We start from the raw sequence: 20,875 nt of genomic DNA on the forward strand, positions 1-20,875 counted from the left end.
AACACCCTTGGGTGCAGCCCATCAGGTCCGTATGTGGAATGAGCTTCTTCAAGAGGTGCCTGAATCAATCCCCTTCCACACCTGACAGGTTGTTTTGTCCTTGAACCCTTCCTACAATCATAAAGTAGTGTTACTAAAAACCTAACGGTCACGATACCTTTCTGCATATAGTACTTGAACTGGGAAGCATTGAAGTAGCTGCTCAGATCCAGCGGATGATGGTTTTGTAACCTTTAGGACTAGTTAACATTTCAGTATCAGTCCAGGCCACTAATGACCAAAAGCAACTGCTACCTGATGTCTGAAAGAAGCCTGTGTGAAATACATGACAGTCTTGGCCAGTTCTTTGAGGAATGGGAGGATGTTTATATAATCTTCATACTGAAATTTATAACTGCAGCTGTCACTCTTGCAGTGACTTCAGCAGAAGCACAGGCTTGACTGCAAAATTCGAGCTGTTCTTTCATCCTCAAAAAGGGTCTTTTTTTCATCTGCAAAAGAGGCAGCAGTGAAATTGAAATGATAGAAAAGATTTTTCCTGGTCTTAGGGTCTCAATTCATTTCACTGTAGACAATTATGAAACTCAGTTGCCCAGAACTGGTACACTCACTAACATCCTGGGCTGATGCTGTCATGTTCTGTTCTGAATGAGTGCTTAAAGCCTGGCTGCTGAGAAGTGTTGCTGAACTGCCTTTTGCAACCTGACCTTAAGATCTGTGACCTTGCAGAGAGCACTGTAGTGCTCTCGCTGCTAAGAAATGTGTAAACAGCCAGCAGGGAGGTGAGTAGAAAACAACAAACGCTGTTTTTTGCTCTGTTCTATTTCCCTACTCTGGTCTTGCTCCAAGGGGTTTGCCTACAAGACATGGTATCAAGTAGGAATTAAAACCAAAAGTCCATTTGAGAGGAAGGCAGAGCACAGTGATGGTACACTAACCTTTTATTTGATATAGGATGAAGAAAGCATCTTCTTCCTACTGATATACACCCCTGACAATGTCCTTGGGGCTTCTCTTACCTCCATCTGGAGGTAACAGACACCCCAGGGGAGGGTATGAAGGGGAATGCTTGCTGCCCTGGAGGGGTCTGTGTTGTGGTAAGCCATAATGGGAACAGAATAAAAGTTTATGACTTAGTTTATAAAGGTCTGTTGCATGCTGGCTCTATAACCTGACAGAATGAGTAACATCAGCAAAAATGTGAATGTGCAAGCTCCACTAGCAAACCTAGCTTTAGGCATACAACACGAACACTAACTCTTCTTTTTGACAAATGAGTAGCTGAACAGACCTTCATACATAAAATACACCTTCGTAACATCTCACATACATGAAATACCAATAATTCATATTATCAGGACCAAAATAAAACAACTGAGAAATATCAGCATCCAATTGTGATATACCTGAATATTCAGAGAAAATGTTATCATTTTACTTGAGAGATGGCATATATGCAAGCAGCAAGAAAATATCCACAATACAATTTCCAGTTCTGTTTCCAAAACCTTCAGAAGAGATTTTATACTGAAAAGTGACCAGTGCTGAGTTCCTTACAGAGGGAGGGAGAAGACAAAACAAGGAACCATTGCTAAGGAATGTGTAGACTGAAAAGGGTGTAATACCTTGAAAGGTTACATTGATGACTTGTATGCCAGAATTGTGATTTTTCATTATATTTGTATTTTCCTACTAACTATAGAACATAACTTGGCAGTACTAGAGTTCATTGATTCTAATTTTTCTTGGATTTTTCAAACATGTAAAAGGACTATATTAGGATTAAAATAATGATGCAAGCACTTAAAGCACCTCTTAGTCTTTTTCAGCAGATGCTGAGCCATTTTAAATGAGCAATTCCCTAGTTATGCTCAAAACCTTGTGAGAAAAAGCATTGCATTCTGAACCAAGAGCCTGCACGTGTTATTGAATTGTCTTCTGTATAATTTCAATTTATTTTCCAAGTTTTTGTTATAAATAAACATGTAAGCAGTGTATTCAGATTGCCATGCAACTTTTGTGTTTGAACTTCAAACTATTAGGTTATACTCCCTCAAACTAGCAATAAAGCAGGCTCTGGGCAAAATCTAACTGTAAAAATCTCAGGCACTTAGGATATTTTTAATGAAAATATTATGAGCAAGTAAAAACTGAGGAGTATAACAGAATTTGACCTTGTAATTATCACCAAAATGTGAATGGGAAGAATGGAAAAATACCAGAAAAGGAACACCACTCAGCCTTACAATACATTTAATATTACAGCTTATTGACTAGTGAGATTACCTTGCAGGAGCTATCCAATAAGTTTACATCCAGCCATTTTTTGTTCATCCCTGAAAACAATGGTGAAATACTCTTTTAAGCTGGTTTATTACATTCATGCCACCATATTACTGGGCATAATGATCCTAAGCAACAGATTCAAGATACTATCATATACTTCATTTAGGAAAACCAGGAAAACCATAAAACCAAGAAAACACCAGACAGTAGCAGTAATTAAAGATTTTTGAGGACTTTGAAAATAGTATGGTTATGTGTGAATTCAAAAAATGTTTGTTATGACTGATAGTTGGGCTTTGGGGGCTTGTTTGCAGATACTTTTTTCCTCCGAAGCTCAATGTAAAATTATGAGAAAAAATAAGCTTCACATAGTGTCAAAGAATAAGGAGAAAATAGATATGACTTGACTGTGTTCAAACCTACAGATGTGGACATAAAACAGCCATCAGCTTTTCTCAACATAAAGGAAATTGTCTTTGGAATATTTGCCAATTTCACGTGCCGACTTTGCTGAGATAAGCCATGAATTCAGACTAGCTTATTCTATCATTATTTTTGACCTAAACAGTCTGGGAATAGGGAGGAACCCACCGAAGTCTGTTTCATCATTAAGTATCTGAGAGTCAAAAGATGCTATCCAAATTCATTGGTGAGAGGTCTCTGAGATTAATATATAATCTTTAGCTCAGTACCCTTGTGTTAATCTTTGGACTAGACTTCACTGTGCCTGCTGCTTCTTTTCCCTTCTCTAGATGTGGCTATTGTGGGTGATGTGCCCCCACTTCTATACAGGGCAGAGGCTCTTGCAGGTGTCAACTCATTTCCTACTTACGACTTAAACTGGGTAAGAGAAGAAAACCCCACAGTCTTTCAGCCTAAAATTTATGAAATCTGCAAAAGTCTTTACAAAAGAGCTCTTTCCATCTGCAGGTCACCTTCTTCTGAGTATGTCGACTCCATTTGAACCAGAAAAAAAGATGTCAAAATATCAAAACTGACAGAGGTAGGTCACAAGCAAAGCTCAGTGAATCCATCACCTGTCATTAGGCTGTTAAAAATGTTTTGTCACTGCACTTGCAAGGACATAAGTTGATCTTTACCACATACTTGAAGAACAAAACACATTTTTATCCAGCAATGCAGGCAAGGGATTTTGCCACCCTGTGAAAAACTTGTACTTTTTGTTGTTGGTGTTGTTGGGATTTGTAGTGATGACAAAAATAAGCTAAAGTTTAAAATCCTGCAGTAAACAAAATTGTCTCCCAGAAAAAAAAAATTGGATAATTTTTAAAACATTTTGTGGTTTAATTATTTAAAAAAAACTATTTTAAAAAATCATAAAATGTTTAAAAGCAAAATATCGTTGCATTTACAAGTACCAGAGCAGATTGTTCTTATTTTTTCCTGACAAGAACCATTACAATTGAATGGCTTTCAACAGAAACATGTTAGTGCATTTTCCAGCTGCTTCAAAGGAAGGACTGATTACTTGCTCAAGGCTGTGGATACCATGATGTTGCCAAAAATTGGGATTCCCTGACTATTTGTTCAAACCGCTGGAATTCATCTGCTAATTTGTTCACTGGTAATATTTCTGAATGAAGACAGAAATAATGAAAGCCTAGAGGAAAATCTTATTTTCACCGAAGGTAGTCAGACAATTTAGGAATCATAGAATTGTTTAGGTTAGGAAAAGATCTTAAAGTCATCAAGTTTAGCTGTACTGTTTTATGTGGATAAGTAAATGGGCAAGAACAACCCAAGCATAACCAAGCTGAACCACTAGCTTTGTTTCAAGGTATGGCCAAAGCTTTTTGAAGTGATGGACAGTCCCAATTATGAGGTAATTTCTTCATCATACTAGCAACGAAGAACCTTAAAAGTGGGCTGCTCTCTTTGTCCAGTATACTCTCTTCCTAGCCTTGGAAGATGGGAAGTAGTACATTAGTGCAATAAGGAATGTTCACAATTTCTTTTTTAATTACAGTTACAGAGTAGTGTGCATTCCTTTATATGAATTTATGTTATGAACATTGTTTAAGGAAAATCTGTTCTTCATAAACTAAGTCTTATGTATCACAGCGTGCAAGTTCATGCATTATTCTTTCTTGATTTTCATCAATATTGGCTTTTTTTTCCATTAGAGAACTACTTTATCAAGGAAACTCTTTTCTCATTTTCTGTAAGATGAATCCTTTCACTAACCTGAGTGCCGTCATCATTTATACTGGTTTTCGTGTAAGAGAGAGTAAAGAGATCTCCAGGCTTTACTCTTCTGCAAATGTCACCAGTTTCATGTACACTACTGTGTCTTGAAACTGGTTTTCCTCTGACCTTATCAAGAATAGCAATTCTCCTGTCTATTCTAACGACACCTGGGATCTTGCCAAAAGAAATCAGAATCTAACTTAAAGCTCTGAGAACTGTGCCTGAGTGTGGAAACAGAAGCGTGCCCACCAGCCTTCAGAGGGCTGGTGTCAGATGGAGCTGCCCCTGACATGGCTGCAGGAGCTCAGGTAAGCGGGCGCCTGAGAAGGGCACACCACAGTTGAAAGGCTTTCTTTGCGCGAATGCATCGATTTGGCTTAATAAAGGCTAGTCAAAGGGCAAACAAAACAGCAATGTAGCATCTTTCTGGGAAAGAAGGCCTTGGTGGCCACTGGAATTTCAATGCATGAAGCTGGCTTCAAAGATCCTGTGTCTTGTCATCAATATAATGCAAACCATATGGAGCGCCTTGGCCTGATCCCGACAGTGGGACTAGTGCTTGCCAGCAGTTCTCTAAGAATACAGGTTGGCAGAGATACAAACAGTGTGTGGAGGAACCTCAAGGAATCTGGCTTTCCTAAAAGCAGGGAATGGTAGTATTAGGGAGAAGTAGGCACTGTCTCTATTGGATTTCAAGATATAGTTTATTTGAAATGCAGCTATGCTGTATTAATGATCTTTGTTTCAGCAAGACAGCTTGGTTGCTAACTGCAGAGAGAACAAAATAGCAAGCTTTGAACACAATCAAGATAAGCTTGATATCCAGCCAGGGCCCAGACTGTAAATAGATCTGCATGAATATTTCCCGAGAGAACTGCTGGAGGCCAGAGAGGTTTGCTCCGAAGAGGTGAGAAATACAGTCTGCTCGGTGGTACTGGAAGTGCCACTACTTGCAAACATCAAAATATTTCCATGGATTCTCAATATTTATTGTGCTATTTAATGTGATTATCAGGATGGTACAATTGTCTGGAGTTTAAATGCTAAGAGGAGATATTCCAGGTCTTAACTGGCTGAGAACGACGGTAGTTATTGCCCATTTGGTGACCCCTAAGGACAAAATATATATATGCCAACATGAAAACAAATTGTTTCTCAGTGGGATGTTTTTCAGTCTAAGCATTGTTACCTGCAAAGTCTCAGGTTCTATCAGTCATAGAGGTAAAAGATTAAGTGATAGTAATTGACTTTTAATTCCTAATTCAGCAATGAGCTCAAGAAAAGAACTATTTTACTGCACTGTTCCGTGATCCTGGTACTCAGGATTACGTGTATTTGCAAGACCATTTGGCTACCCCAGAGTACAACTCATTAAAGCCTTGTTGTACAGCAGAACAAGCTGCATATAAACCCTCTGAGCAGCACTGTGTTCTGCCAGGCATTGACTTGCTCGGACATCTGTGTGGGTTTAGTGGAAGGACAATTCTGCTGTTCAATGTGACATGCTAGAAAGAAGAAAGGGGCAGGAACATGTTCATGTTTATGATGAACTTTGGGTCTTCTTCTGATAATGACTTAGTGTAGAGAAAAGGAGGGGGAAAAGAATTATTCAAGCGATGTTCAGTTGATTTCCCAGAGTTTGAACCAAACTACCAGTGGTGAAATTTCTCATGTTGTTCTCATTCTTGAGGAGGGGTAGAAAGCGCTGCATCTCAGGACTGTTTGAGAAACAGTAAGTTTTGAATAAGGTCACTCAAAGAGCATCACATCAGGGACCCATACCAACTACAAATGGAAGTATCACACTCCATTTAAATGGAGCTGCCTAAGCACATCTCTAGTTTGTAGATTTCGTAGCAGCTCATCTGTATTTATAGGTGCATGTGCTGATGTAGGAGGTCCTACAAATTCAATCTCTCCACCACTGCCTCATTTTAACTAAAAATATAACAGACCAAGGCATTCTTCTTTCTGCAACTGAAATCCTCCTTCTTTCTTAAGGTTTACAGCTACATGAATCTGGGCAGCTTTCTTGGGGGGAAATTCTCCTGAGTCACAAGGTGGTGCAAAGCCACTGACAAAGACCTTCTCAGGCTACAGGCTGAAAAGCAGGATGTGTAGAAGGCAGAGTTATTTCAACTATCAAAGGCAATGCATTGGAAAAAAACAATTGGACAGTGCCTCCCCCATTATTTCTCAAATCCACTATCTCACTTCTTTTCAGATAAGTGCACCTGCACTCATTTCTCATAAAGCTGTGGGTTTTTTTAAAGCATAGGCCATCTGTATTTACACCAGAATGTAGAATAATAAATTGCTTAGTCTACTGCTAATCATGGATAAAATGAAAAAGGGAAGATGAAATTTCTTATTCTAAGAGAAAAATTTACATAAGCATAGAAAGTGCAACACTACATCTTATACTTGCAGAATTTCCTGCAAGTTTATGCTTCTGTTTAATTGTTCCTGTTTGGGGTATATCATATCAGAGGCTTCCAAAACAATAGATCTTATTTTAAAAGACGCAAAGGCTTTCAGGTGACTGAGAATTTCACTTAAATGCTTTCTTCAGAAACAATTCATTTGCACCATGAACATTTCTTCTCATTCAGTCCAAGTATTTTTCCCTACCCCAGATAAGCAAAACTTTCCCTGGTAAAGGGAAGGTGCTACCTGTGCTTTCTGTCTCATTTAGTATTTTATCAGACTAGATTGTAAATCTTTTGACCTGACCCTATTATTTTCCTTATTTAAAATATTTATTATAGGCTACATATGGAATTATATTTTAGCAATCATAAGTGGTAATCATTTCTTTCAAAAAATGATCCATATATTTTATTATGCATTTTTATACTCTCTCTTCCTTTCAATTTTCTCTATTATTTTATTATTCTGTGAATCTATTTTCACATCCTCCAAAACTGCTGCTGTTCTTCCTGAACACTACAGTGTATGTCAGGTAGCATGAAAGGTATCAAGAATTTGATGCCCAATTACAGCTATGTTGTTGTAAAATAATTATTGACTATCTCCACTCTCACCTGCTTTGCATCCTTCTCTCAGTCTGCTATTGTTCCTTCTCTCAGGTTTCAAGCTGAGACTTTGCTCTCTAGCAGTTTCCAGTTCATTGGAGGTCATGAGCAAACAGCTTCAGAGAAGCTAGACAGCATGTTTGCTCTTTTTATGTTGCTGTATTTCTGTCTTTGATGGGACAGAATCTATTAGGATCTTCTTCGGTACTCTTCTTTTCAAATAAGCTCTTTGTTCCTTATGATCTATGGGGGGAAAAAGTACATACATTCTGTCTCTTGCTTTCACAGATGAAAAACAGCAGAGACACAATTTCAAAGGTAGAGAACATGCTCTATCAGATATTGGCATATGTCTTTACATCACTGATGCACACACCTAGTCTAGATTCAAATATGTAATCAGATATGAGTAAATGATGAGCTGCGTGTATAATAAAATACATAAGAAATTACATTTGCAACTGTAATGCATAAAACCTTGAAAATCTGCCCCACTGTGTATTTTTATAGCTTACTTTCCAAAGTCACCACGTTCTTATTACAACTTTGTTTTAGAGCCTGTCAAATTCTAGAGGCAGTTCATCAGACTCTTCAAGCCTGTCAACTCCTCCAGCTAGACCTCTGCAGTACAAAGCCATCTAAATCTTACAGGCCCTAGCCAGAGTGAGACTTGGAGCTATTAAAATCAACTGCTACCTGTGCATTTCCTTCACAGAGAATGGTGTTCCACCGAGAGGTTTTCACATTCGAAATAATAAACAGGGAAATCTTAATAAGGTCAGGAAATAGAAAAATAAACAGTTAAAATATTAGCTTAATATACTATCAACAAGTGAACAGGATTGTTCAGAGACACCTATTTTCTGTGGAGGAAAAACCAAGAACCAAAAGGTCAAGAGGAGGAAGACACAGCAGAAAAGGTCACTTTCAGGTTCTGCAGAAGGAGGTCATTTGAGAAAACAGGAGGAATTTATGAAAGCAGAAAAGAAAAAAAAAGTGATTAATTTACTCATTGAATAGTTAGCAGATTTTGCATATCCATCCCTGTTTCAGATGCTTTGAAATACTGTTATTCTCCAGCTGTTTTTCTTATCATTTTGGCATGTTTTCTCTCAGATGTTCTCACTAACAGCCTGCTGGCATCTTTCAGCTGCTCCCAGGCCTTCCTTTTTAAATCTCCCAGCTGCCTCTCTTACTCCTCATAACACTGGCCTACCCCTCTTATGTATTTTTTTAAATTGTTTCCAGCTGCCACATTTGGTGCTCTAGATACTTTCCATTCTCTCCCCCAGAATACGGTATTTTGGAGTGTTTCTGTGGGCTGATGGGATTACAGCAGATTTCCAAAACCCTAATAGGAATCTCATCCGCGTCCTTTCAAGATTGTCATGCACCAAACTGAATGGGGATTTTTTTGCTATTGGTGAATGCTGGAAAGCTGAGGGGAGGAGGAGGAGGAGGAGGAGGAGGAGGAGAGCATGGTGCTAAGTTTCCAAGGTGGTAAAAGTGATCTACAACCACATAATCAAATCTCACCTCTTACTATTTCACAGATCTTATGTATCTTGTTCTCTGTTCTCTTAAGCACTGCTCAATCTCCTACAGTGTATGTAAAACCTCTGAAATATAGAAGAAATTTCAGCTAGTTTCAGCTTACAATTTGGAATCACTAGCCCAACAGCATCCCCAGTCCTTACACTACTCTTGCAGACTGCAGCCTCTGGAACTGACCTGGAAAATGCTCTATGTATGTTTAAGAAACATACTTTGGTACATATGAATCCTTTGACTTTCATGGTCAAGAAAAAAAAATTTATACACAGATTCCTCTTAACTGCATAACTGACAGTTTAGACACACCTGGTGGTGATTCTCATGCATTCTCTTGCACTTTAAAAAGTAGGTAATGCTTTCATGTAAAATGGTTGATAAAATTTTGTCCCAAACTTGTATGGTTATAGGAAAATATAATTGCCATCTAATTAAATGTACTCAAAATTAAATTTCAAAGCTATTTGCCTTCTTTTTCTCCATATTTGGGCAAAAGTAAAATGAAATCTGGTCATGTGAGGCACTTAAAAGTTATGGAATACTAACAGTGTCATATGAATAAACATGCTTGAATGCTCAGAAAAGAATAATAATTTTGAAAACCCCAAAGATCTTATCTGCATATCATCTTACTTTCTATGGGATTCACCCAGGGCTGTTCCTTTTTATTCAAGACCTTTTCTTACCTGGATAGAAGCTTAAATTTACCCAGTGGAGAAGCCTGGGTGAAGAATCTTCTCTGTAACAGGTGCCCAGTGTACCCAGATAAGACAGGACAAAATGTGTTGGCTTCCAGCACTTCTTTTGAAATAGGTCATGAACCCAGAAAATCCATTTATAAACATTGCGCCAGGCTGTTCAACAAGGCACATGTTTGGAAGTGTCTGAGAAAGGAACCCTCCTCTATCCCTGTGGAGGAAGGATCTTCTGCTTGCCTTCTTCCATTCTCCTCTCTGAAACTCCTAGCAGTGTCGTGGTTTAAACCCAGATGACAACTAACTAGATGAAACCAGGACACATAGGAAGAGGAAAAAGGACTTCTGAATCTGTCTGCTCATGCTGAAGTTGTTAGAGGGAGAAAGGAGCTATATCACAAGGCTTTGAAAAACACTTAGAGGAGTTTGCAGTTTGAATTTAAGAACAGATTAAGTCAACACAGTGATCAGGAGAGAAGCAAGCATAGAATTGGCAGATTAAAAAGTAGAGGAGAGGCTGGAAGAGATATTTTTAACAGAATCACAGACACTTTCATACTGACTGAAAACAGTTTCCCTCTTAAAGGGTCTGGTGGTCTTCTCCACAGCACAGTGAAATTATGGAGAGCTCTCCAGATACCTTCAGAGAACTGTGTTGGGTCTTACAGTCTTGTCTTCAGATGAGATGATTTTAATAAGGTGCATTAACAGACGTTTTCAAATGCTCCTAAAGTCAGAACAGCTGTGGGATCTTTGCAAGATGTGAGATTGTTACCAGACCTGAGAACAAAAATCCCAGGTTCCTTCACAGTTTGGTTTCTAATGTTTGCAAAATGCTTCTCAAGTAAAAAGAGTAAGAATTTGAAAGTCAGCTCAGGAAATAAAGGAGAATCAAATTCCACAGTTAACTAGGCCATCATCTAGCACACGTAATTCTCCGTTGCTGCCAAGTACTATCAATACTCTAAAAAGGACCCTATTAATAAGAAATGTTGTTATTTGGAATAGACTAAGTTGGGGTTGCCTAGTTCCAAAGAAACCAAATATACTGACCATGACACAGCACTCTGAACTTTCCACATGAGATCACTAGATATCTTTGACAGCGAGAAATAAGAATAGGATTATATATTCAGTATACAAAATATAGAATCACTTTCTATATCTAGTGTTGCATCAAGTCAAATGGCAAGAATGGGATTAAGTACTTTCCTTCTTAAAAAAATAATTTAAAAGACAATATGTCCTCCCATTCCTGCAATTAATTAGACAAGCCCTAGCAGATAATGCCAGTGCTGTAATTGTCCATCTTACATTTTACCAGCACTGAATACTGTAGTCTGGTGCAAAGCAGAATTTGTTTCTAACAGAGAAAACTGAGAGTCATTTCCACAGGCTTAACTTTACTCTGGGGAGAAATCTCCCTAGTCCTGCTCTGTGGTCAAGAGACACATAGATCCTCTGAATTACTATCAGGAGGAGCCTCTTTCTGCTGCTTGTAGAGGGATGCAAGGGGGACTAGCTCACCTAAGGTAAAGTTTGTTTCTATAGTGTTATTTGCTTCTATGTAAAAGATTTTCTGCTGGTTTTTTTTGGTTTTCAAATAGAAGTATAAGATAGAAATTGCCTAGCTGTGCCTCTCTGATTAATACTGAACTAAATCCTAAAGAGAGTTCATAGAGACAATCATAAAAGCAATATAGCAACACAAGAAATTATGAATGTCTTGTATCAACAGCAATGATACTCTGCTGCTAACTCACAGGACAATCACTATCAGCTTGAAAGATATACCCTTAACTATGATATTGAATATTGGCAGTAAGGAATAATCATGAGCACAGTCTGTGTTTAGTTAGGCCATTTGAAACCACTGGAATATATTCACAATATATGTCACCTAATTTCCATTTCAGAAAAATCAAGATTATTTTGTGAAAATTTTTATTTGAAATTATGAAAATGCCAGTTGTAAAAGATGGCGTCTCCAATGATTAGTTCTTGAAAGAAGAAAAAGAAATGTCTAAGAAGAAATAAAAAAAGTGAAGGAGCAGATACCACCACACTTTTCATTGTTTGAAACATTTTCTCTGAAAAAAATTGTTATATCAAAATTCTGTAAGTATGTAGTCCAAATAAATGTTCTTTTATGAGGGTGAATGGAGATGCACAATGTAAGTGCTTGGAGAGAACTGTATTTTTGATTTGGGTAATTTTCAAGGCTTTCTGTAAATCTAGTGTCAGCATTTAGTTAACAGAGCTGACAGAGCGAGGATGCTGCACAATGTTTACATTACATGCAATACATTTGCCATGTAGCTTTTGCAAATGAACATTTGTAATTTTCTAAAAGCCACAGACTGTAAGTCAAGAACAGATGTCACAGACTTGAATCCCTACCATCGAGTACTAAGGTATGAAAGAATTAACCAAATATAGTAAAAAATATCACATAATTGCATATTGAATTTATCTCACATATGCTGTGGGATACCAAACATGTATGTAACGCATTCATTTTATGCATACAACATGTATTTCTTAGGTACTGGTTGTCTTCTTTTAATCAACAAATTCAGTGTTGAGACAAAGTTGCCTGTTTTCACTTACACACATAGCTGAACATAGTTATCTAAAACTCTTTTCTACGTAGCCTTTTCTTTGACATTTCTACTGTGTTTTGCTGCTCAGTCTGCCAGTTCTCTGATCATTTTTGCTCACTGTGGAGTCAATATACACACACGCATCTGTGTGTGGATTGAGAGCCAGACAACTCGTGGAACATAAAAGATGTACTCACCAGGTAACTAACACACAGGTGGGGTAACCCAGAGCTGCAAATGCAAACACCTCACATGACTGTGTGCAGGAGGGGAGTTTCAAATTCTGTATCTGTGGGGGTTTTATCCCTCTGTAGGTTCCACTGAGTTTGTGACATTCTGTTGTGGCTGTTATTCAAAAAAACCAAAACCCTGCTAGAAAAATACAGACATTTTTCCCATTCAAAAAAAGAGCAGATTATTACAAGTTATTTCAAACTACTTGAGCTGGAATTATTGTGGTTTTAATGGCCATTTTTACCTAGCCAAGACAGCAGATCAATACAGTATGTCTGTTTGTTAAAAGACCTCAGATAAAAGAAGGTAGTAGGCATTTTTTTTAAAAAAAGATGGGTTATTTAAGAAGTTGTGGAAAAGTGTAAAAACTTGTGGCATATTTACAAAATTGTGCTAGAAATTTTCATTTCTTCACTAAGCTGCACCAGAATTTCAGAGCTAATCTGGGATTATGCTATAAAATCCAACATTCCCTCAATTACTGAAACACAGCGATTGTATAAATTTGAGCATTATGTTGTACATTACCACTAGTATCCCTCTCTTTTTTGGACAGCCCAACAAGTGTACTGTCAGTAGATACAACTCATAGAGCCAACCAAACGTTTGCTGCTACAACACGTGTAGAGCTGGTAATGGCCAATCCCACCTGATCCTGCACACCACCAGCCAAAATAGCCAGTGGTGCTGCCAGACTCAAAATATGTCACTATATCCTTCTGATAATACAAAAGGACAGGAGTCCCACAAATTCAGATCTGTCATCCTTCTGAAACAGATGGAACTTGATGGGGAAATTATCATAAAATTTTATTTGAGTCAGTTGAGCCAACTGAATCATAACAAACCTAAACAGCCAATTGACGTATATTCCCCTGCCTTTTTGTCATAGACAGGAACAATCTATCTTTATTCATTGCATATATAGTTTCTGGTATGAGGGTTTGATGACGAGTTATTCCTTAGAGCACATAGCAAATTCTAGGTGAATATATTTGCACTAAACTGCAACACTGCAGAGCAGTCTGAACCCAGAATGACAAGTATCACTGGGGCTTGCAAGTGCCAATTGTCCTTATAAAGCCCGGTGCAAAGTTCAGCCACAGAGCTTTTGATCCACAGGATCTGGTCTGTGACTCACATAGGAATTTGACATATTCATATTTTACTTTGCTGTAAGTACCTTGATTGAGGTTTCTGAAGTTAAAAAAAAATTAAGAGAGTAACATATTTGACTGGCATTAGTCCATGATTCACTGATCCCTGTCAGCACCTCAGAACTCCCACTTCCCAATGCCATATCTGTGTTCAGTGTCTATTAGGGAGTCTGTGTGGGCATGACTGGACAATGACCTGACGATATTCAATATAGAAGCCACTGTTGATTGGCATATATTTATGCTACGGTAGTCACATAAATAAAGTATTAAATCCTTAGCAGCACACACATTCCTGGTTTCAGATTATATATCAGTGAAGTAACTGCATGAATGCTGGGTCAGATATACAGTGACTATAAATCAGCAGATCTCTGCAGCTTTCTGAACAGGTCTGGAGATCTAGAAGAACTGACAATCTGACCTGAAACATGTAATAGGTAAAAACAGCTGTTACAGGTAAGAATCCACTTCTAAAGCATTAACGGAGAAATTTACATAATTGTCTCCAAAGATATATTGGCTGATTAATACTATCTGAAGACACAGTTCTTGCCCTAAACAGGTATTCTAATCTAAGAAGCAAATGAACAGAGATAAAGGAAAATATGTGAAAATATTGTACTGGATAAATTTAATACAATAAAATCTTCAAGTTTTGCAGTCTTTTCAGTATTAATGGCAACTTCTCACTAAGAGAAGTTTGAATAAATAGGATGGGAAGATCACACATTTGTTCTGGTCAAAATTTAATCTTGAGTCAAAACCAAAAAGCCTCAAGCCACTGTCAAAGCAAAGCTGTCACCCCAAGCCACTTCCAACTGTCAAAACATTTCTGTGACTGTGTTTAAAGTAACTGGTAATGGCCTGCCCAGATTTTGTACCCCAAAAATGTTCCCCTAAAATAAAGCAATTAAACCTCTCTGCTTAAAAACTCTTTGGCATAGGAAATAATGAATTGACAATAATGAGGTGTCAGTAATTAGGTTATTTTTTGATCCCAAGCTAATCCAAACTGTTGGAAGATCAGTCCCTAATGTGCCAAATAAGTCCCACCTCTCTCAACTTTGAGAGAACAAAAGGAGAACAAGCATGAAAATGGAAGCGTGAGATTTGTACAGAACCAAATCCTATGAATGAATCTAGAAAATCATAAAAACCTTAAAAAATTGGAAATTATGTATACAGAACCACAGAATGGATTTTAAGCACTCTCAATCCTAAGTTTACTTCCATTTACTGAAATTACTCTCACTTAGTATGAAACTTCTTTCAACACACATATTGTGCCTGAAACAACAAAAAGCAGTAGCTTGGCCAAGTTTCCTAACAGATCTGGGGATAAGACCACAAAGCTTTAGTCTGCAGGGAAAAGCAGTTGACTTGGCAAGTCTGTCTGTGGCATGCTGACCTTTCTTTCAGAAAAGGTCACCACGGAGTCAGGTTCCTGAACTTCCCAGGGATTCTGTAGCTCTAAAGCTAGGATCTTTTAGTCTATGGCATCATGATAGCCTAAAGCAACATGAATTAATGAGCCTTTTTTTAAATTCCCACAAAACCTTTTCAGAAGTCTAGGAGCAATCAGGAGCGATACCAGTCCAGTTCTTGGTGATCAGCAACTGAGACATTGCTGAAAAGCACTGTAAGAACGCATAAAACCATCTGCACGTAGGTGAAAGGCTGAAGGTTCCTATGTCTGAGTGAGGAGGTCTGATTGTCTGATGTCTGCTCTGAGCACAATTATGGGAATTTAGCCTACAGTGCTACCAAGCTGCCTTCTTTCTGTTACATTCAATGCAGTGAAAAACAAACAAACAAACAAGGCAATGAATTTTTTCCCCAATGATTTTTAGTGTAAAAATAGCTCACTACACACCTCAGACTGCAGGAATTAAGTTCTAAGCCATGGCAGATTCAAATAAATTGATTTGCTAAATGAATAAATAGAAACCCTTGATTTACACAACATTTTAAGTAAGAGAACAGCTGACTGAAACAGGTTTAACACAGATACTAGGTTAAATCTTAAATTAGGTGTGCAAAGCTTTTCATTTTTTCAGGGTGTGGCTCACACATGGAACAAACAAACCAGTTTTTAAAGAGTTAAAACACCCACAATTAGAATGATTATTTTAAAGAATCATAGAATAACTCAGATACAGAGTTGTAGACTCTATAAGAAAATAATCATATTATTATTCATTCCAAAGGAGTGACAGCTGCTTACACTGCTGAACTGCATCATCAGTCTTTTGGTTTAAATTATTTCAAATTTTCTAAAAAGTGCATTTATATTATATACTTTGTATAACTTATCTTCTTATCTTTAGTTTCTTTTTTTTAAAGATACATCTGAATGGTTTAAATAAGGCAGAAGAAACTGCATAAAAGGACTCCCTTTCTGAAATGAAAAAGTTGCTCAGTTTTGGGGAAAGAAAATCATTTAGGGGCAGGTGGACTAGATGAACTCAAGAGGTACCTTCCAACGTGAACAATTCTGTGATTCTCTGAGAGGTATTTTTATACATTACATGTTATATACCTTGTATATAATATACCTTATATATTATAGACACAATATATTTTATTTAAAATATTAAATATATTTATTTATATTAAACATACAGTATTTTATTAAGTATTGTGTAATTATTATACATTGTATTTATATATTCTATATTCTACGTATCATGCAAATCAAAATTAAAGAACAGATAATGTTGTCCTTTCTCTTTAAATAAAGTTACAAACTAAAAAAGTGTTAGCAAAGAAAAAGAGAGAGAAAAATAGATGTTCCTGTGTTCTTGATTATTTTTACAGCACAGTCTGCAATTCAACGTGTATAGTGACAACAGAGAAGTAACTACTATGACTCTTAGTACTGCAATTCCTTATGCAAAATAGATCACTCATATGTGTCTATACCTACATATATATGACAAACCAATCCTAAAATAATACTGGTTCATTTGTATTTATCATTCTGCATGCAACCACACCTTTCTACCTATTCTGAAGGTCATGAACACTGCATAAGGGGGGCTGGACACGGATTCCTAGCATCCAAAGATTTTGGAAAGAGAGACTGCAACTGCTTTCCAATCAAGTATTAACACCAGGCTGCACCTATTGCTGCTGGACAGAAACCGAGTAATCACACGCCCTTCACAGGTGGAGCGTGGGAGGTGAAATCCACAGTCAGTGAATGAGGTTGCTGGGCAAGACACACTCACACACACACACACTCTCCCACACCACAGCTGCTACTGCTGTTCCTGTCAATAGCCCCACCGTCTGAATGAGAAAGGCTTTCTACAAAGGTGAGCTGATTCAGCTGCACAAAGGTTTAAGGACAGTTTTACTAATTATTTGCTGAATTACAGATATCTTCTACTAAATAATGGCAGCAACTGAGTTGCTTTCAGCTGGAACAGGAGTGGACCCCTAAGAACTGCCACCTGCTCTCTTGAATCAATGACTAAACTTGTGCTGACTTCAATCACCCTAGAACAAACAGACCTTTAAACCTGAGGCTTTCCCTCAAACAAAAATGGACTCAAATCAGCAGCTGTTTTGCTTGGAAAGGCTCCTGTATGAACTTCCAATTGCTAAAAACAGCCCCATGACACACAGAGATGCATATTGGCACTGCCCATCATCTATCCACCTCTGAGGAGCTGAGCTTTTGCTCATCATCTTCCTGCTGGAGAGTATCAGGAAACATCAAGATATATGTGTATTTTCCCCTACACATGAAACTAATTGTTCTAAACCTTGTTATTTGTTGGCAACCAGCCAACAGACAGAAATGTGACGTGGTAACTTTTAATCTAGGTTTTGCTTGTATTTTTGTACAACAGGAAGGAGGGAAAATGTAGTAACAAACATCAAAATAACTAATAAAATCAAAACAACCATAGTCCCTTCTGTTATGCTTTTCTTAATTGAACAGTACATTACTACAGAAGACATACAACCTTTTGACTGGGGATCTGTGTCTCACAAAAATCAGGGCAATCAATGAACAAATCAACCTCAACCAACTCCCACATGTGAAGCACATCAGTTCTCTAGTAAATTTGTTAAATAACACTAAAAAAAGGGTATCAGGAAGATCTGATATGAATACCGTGAAGATTCCTGGGAAATATGCACTTCAGAAATATTTAAATTTCTTAAACATTATGACATTAACACTGGTGAACCATTATAAATACTTATGAATGACTAGGGAAGGGGATTATATGTGTTGCTCACCACAACTGATGATGTAGATCAGCCTATGGTTCTGAGAATGTTAATGTGGGGACCGTCTTATCTTTTGTTTCCCTGAAAGACTTTACTCCATTGTTCCTCTAACACAGTTTATTTCCCTTTTATTAAGCACTACGCAAAAGAACTTACAACATTTCATTCCTTGCTACTGCTGAAATGCAATCCCTGAAGGCCCCCAACTTCACTGATCTCTAAAGTACCTCACAGGAGGTGACAGAAGCCATAGACAAAAACCACAGAACCATGCTGAGGCAACCAACCACAGGGAAGCAAAACTGGTTTGGCTGATTATCACAGGCCTAATGAAGCTGGTGGCTGGGAGTGGCTGACATTTCAGGATTGGTCAGCTCAGATACACGGAACAACCTTTTATATCCTGTGGCACAAGTAAGTGCCTTCAATACTGGTCTGACTTTGTAAATACATTCTTCATGGCAATACACAACTATTGGGGTTATCACCATTTGGCATTTTGTAAATACCACAAGACACACAGCTTTGATACTTTATACACACTTGATACAAGCTGCAATGCCTGAGTGTATCTTATATTAGGGAAATGAGTTGGAGCTGCCTACAACAATGATTTGGAGATATCCCAGCTCAGCAGCTGGGCAGTAGAGATAGATGACCTCTACAGATCAGAGGGACAAGATGGAGCTGAACCTCACTGGGATGCTGAAAGGTCTCTCACTAATCTGACATGTACATCAAATAAATAACAGTAATCTAATGAAAGACCTTACAATCATTTGTAGGCTACAGATTGTCTATGAAAGTGCTTTTAGGTTCTTTCCTTTGCATCTAAAATCTTTTTATTTTAACCTAATAGGATATATAGGAACTTGTATTAAAAGCTCTTTTATCAACTATTTGTTTCCCAAATATTATAAATTGCATAGTATTTACAGTTGAATTTATATTGTACTGTAAGCATTTCTTTTTCCCTTCAAATCCTACATAAACTGCTAGCCTTATTAACTCAAGGCTAAATATCAAATCTTCAGCATATTTATCTTTTATACTCCTTTTTTTCATACTCTGAGATACATCAGTTATAATAGTGGAAATCTGTATACAACCAATAGTATTGTTTCAGAGGTACTGATGTAACTGAACTAGAACAAAAACGGAAGTTCTTATTTATACCAAGCCTTTATGTATTTTTAATGTTCATGGTCTAATTCATAAATCCGCCTTAGAGTGTTGTTTTCCTTTCTTTTCCTTTATGAAGATACAAGAATGGCACATTTGATGGGGGATTAAAAGAGAACTCCAAGATAAATTATTCAGGAGAGCAAACAATATTCTTTTCTAAAGAAAATTACAGCTTTTAGAAATACAATGCAGTATGTGCAGAGCCTGTGTAAAAACAGGAAAGCAAGAAAATAAGAATGAAATAAATGACTAGTTTTGAAACAAAAATATTATTTCTGATACCGAAATGATTGGCCTATATTTACTCAAGTGAAACATGAATTCAGACGTGTAGGGTGAAATGCTCATCCTGTTAGTCAGTGACAAAACACTTACTGACTTGAGGGGAACCAGGATTTCACCCCATCAGTGTGAAATATTTATAGTTACTTCTAATCCATTTTAGGCATTAAATTGAATAAATTTTGTTACTTTTCTTTATGTTTTGTTACTTTTCTTTGCTCCTTCTTTTTGGGAAAAAAATAGGAACATAAGGTGGCTGTTTGGACTAGATGATCGTTGTAGGTCCCTTCCAACTGAAATAATTCTACTTTCTATTCTATTCTATTCTATTCCTTGAGTTTATCTATCCTAAAACCTTTTTTGGCTTTATACTTTCAAAGTTCTTATGAAAGAACAAACCCTTCTGTACTCAACAGAGGAATTCCTTTTGCCAGGGATGCATGGGAAAATCATGTGTTAAGAAGGATAGATTTCAGAGAAGGGGTCTGGTCTTCAAAAGCTCTCAGAATATTACAAAATAAAAAGATGCCACTCCATTTGCCATGGAGAATATAAAAGCTAGAGTAAATGACTGCGCTATGCTCTGTGCTGCTCTGCCTGATCAGCTCCTTGCATCTAATCTAGGTAGCCATAAATTGTAAAATAATAATTCGGGCTGACAAAACTGCATATTAATATAAGTAATGTACTGTACCTAAGGATCCTTGCCAGCAGTCTCATTTTGCAGGAGAATATAAAACTGAGATATCCTTGCTCTCAAGTCCTTGGTTGAGGGAGAGGTTGAAGGAGCAGAAGAAAATTCACATCTCTGTCGCCCCTGGCATTCCAGTTCTATATTGGAAAATCATAAATCACCTCAGATTTTTTTCAAGAACTAGGTAAAATATTTCAAACACTCACATTCAAAATTTGTGGTTTTGCCCGCTCCACTCCATATTAGGGTATTAAGTGTATTTACAGAAGATACCTGTCAAGAGCTAAATGGGTCCTTACAGGACCAGACCAAGCACAGTGACTATGCCGAGGTAAAGGTCTTTATTTTCTGCCTGAATGAACTGATCTAACAGGGACTGAGTGCTTTTCTTGCTTTCCCCTCACCCATACAGCACAAAGGAGCTTGGAGGTGGACAAAACCAGCTCCAGCTAGGTACTGCATTGGCAGAAGAGGGTAGCAAATGTCACCCAGTAGCTAATTAACTGTTGTGAAAGAACAGAGTAATTATGTCTCTAAGGCAGTTTTTCTTTTACTTACTCGGCCTGTGATGACCACAATTGGGGTTACACTACTTATGAACCACTGTTTGAATAAGGGCACAGTCTATTTAAAGGCTTGGAACAACACTAAGTGTATAACTGTCAGAATACATATTGTTTATCTGCCCACATTACTA

General features: G+C 37.5%; 1 long non-coding RNA gene across 1 annotated transcript; it reads right to left on the minus strand.

The window, feature by feature from the left end:
• Positions 1-261: 261 nt before the first annotated feature.
• LOC113964218 lies at positions 262-20,875 on the minus strand. The gene is made up of 3 exons (XR_003533108.1): positions 20,179-20,875; positions 2,287-2,336; positions 262-491 (listed from the first exon to the last, which is right to left on the minus strand). It is a non-coding gene; the product is annotated as an uncharacterized LOC113964218 (long non-coding RNA).

Source organism: Neopelma chrysocephalum, unplaced genomic scaffold (assembly GCF_003984885.1).
Source record: "Neopelma chrysocephalum unplaced genomic scaffold, ASM398488v2 Primary Assembly neopelma1_26b, whole genome shotgun sequence".
NCBI lineage: Eukaryota > Metazoa > Chordata > Aves > Passeriformes > Pipridae > Neopelma > Neopelma chrysocephalum.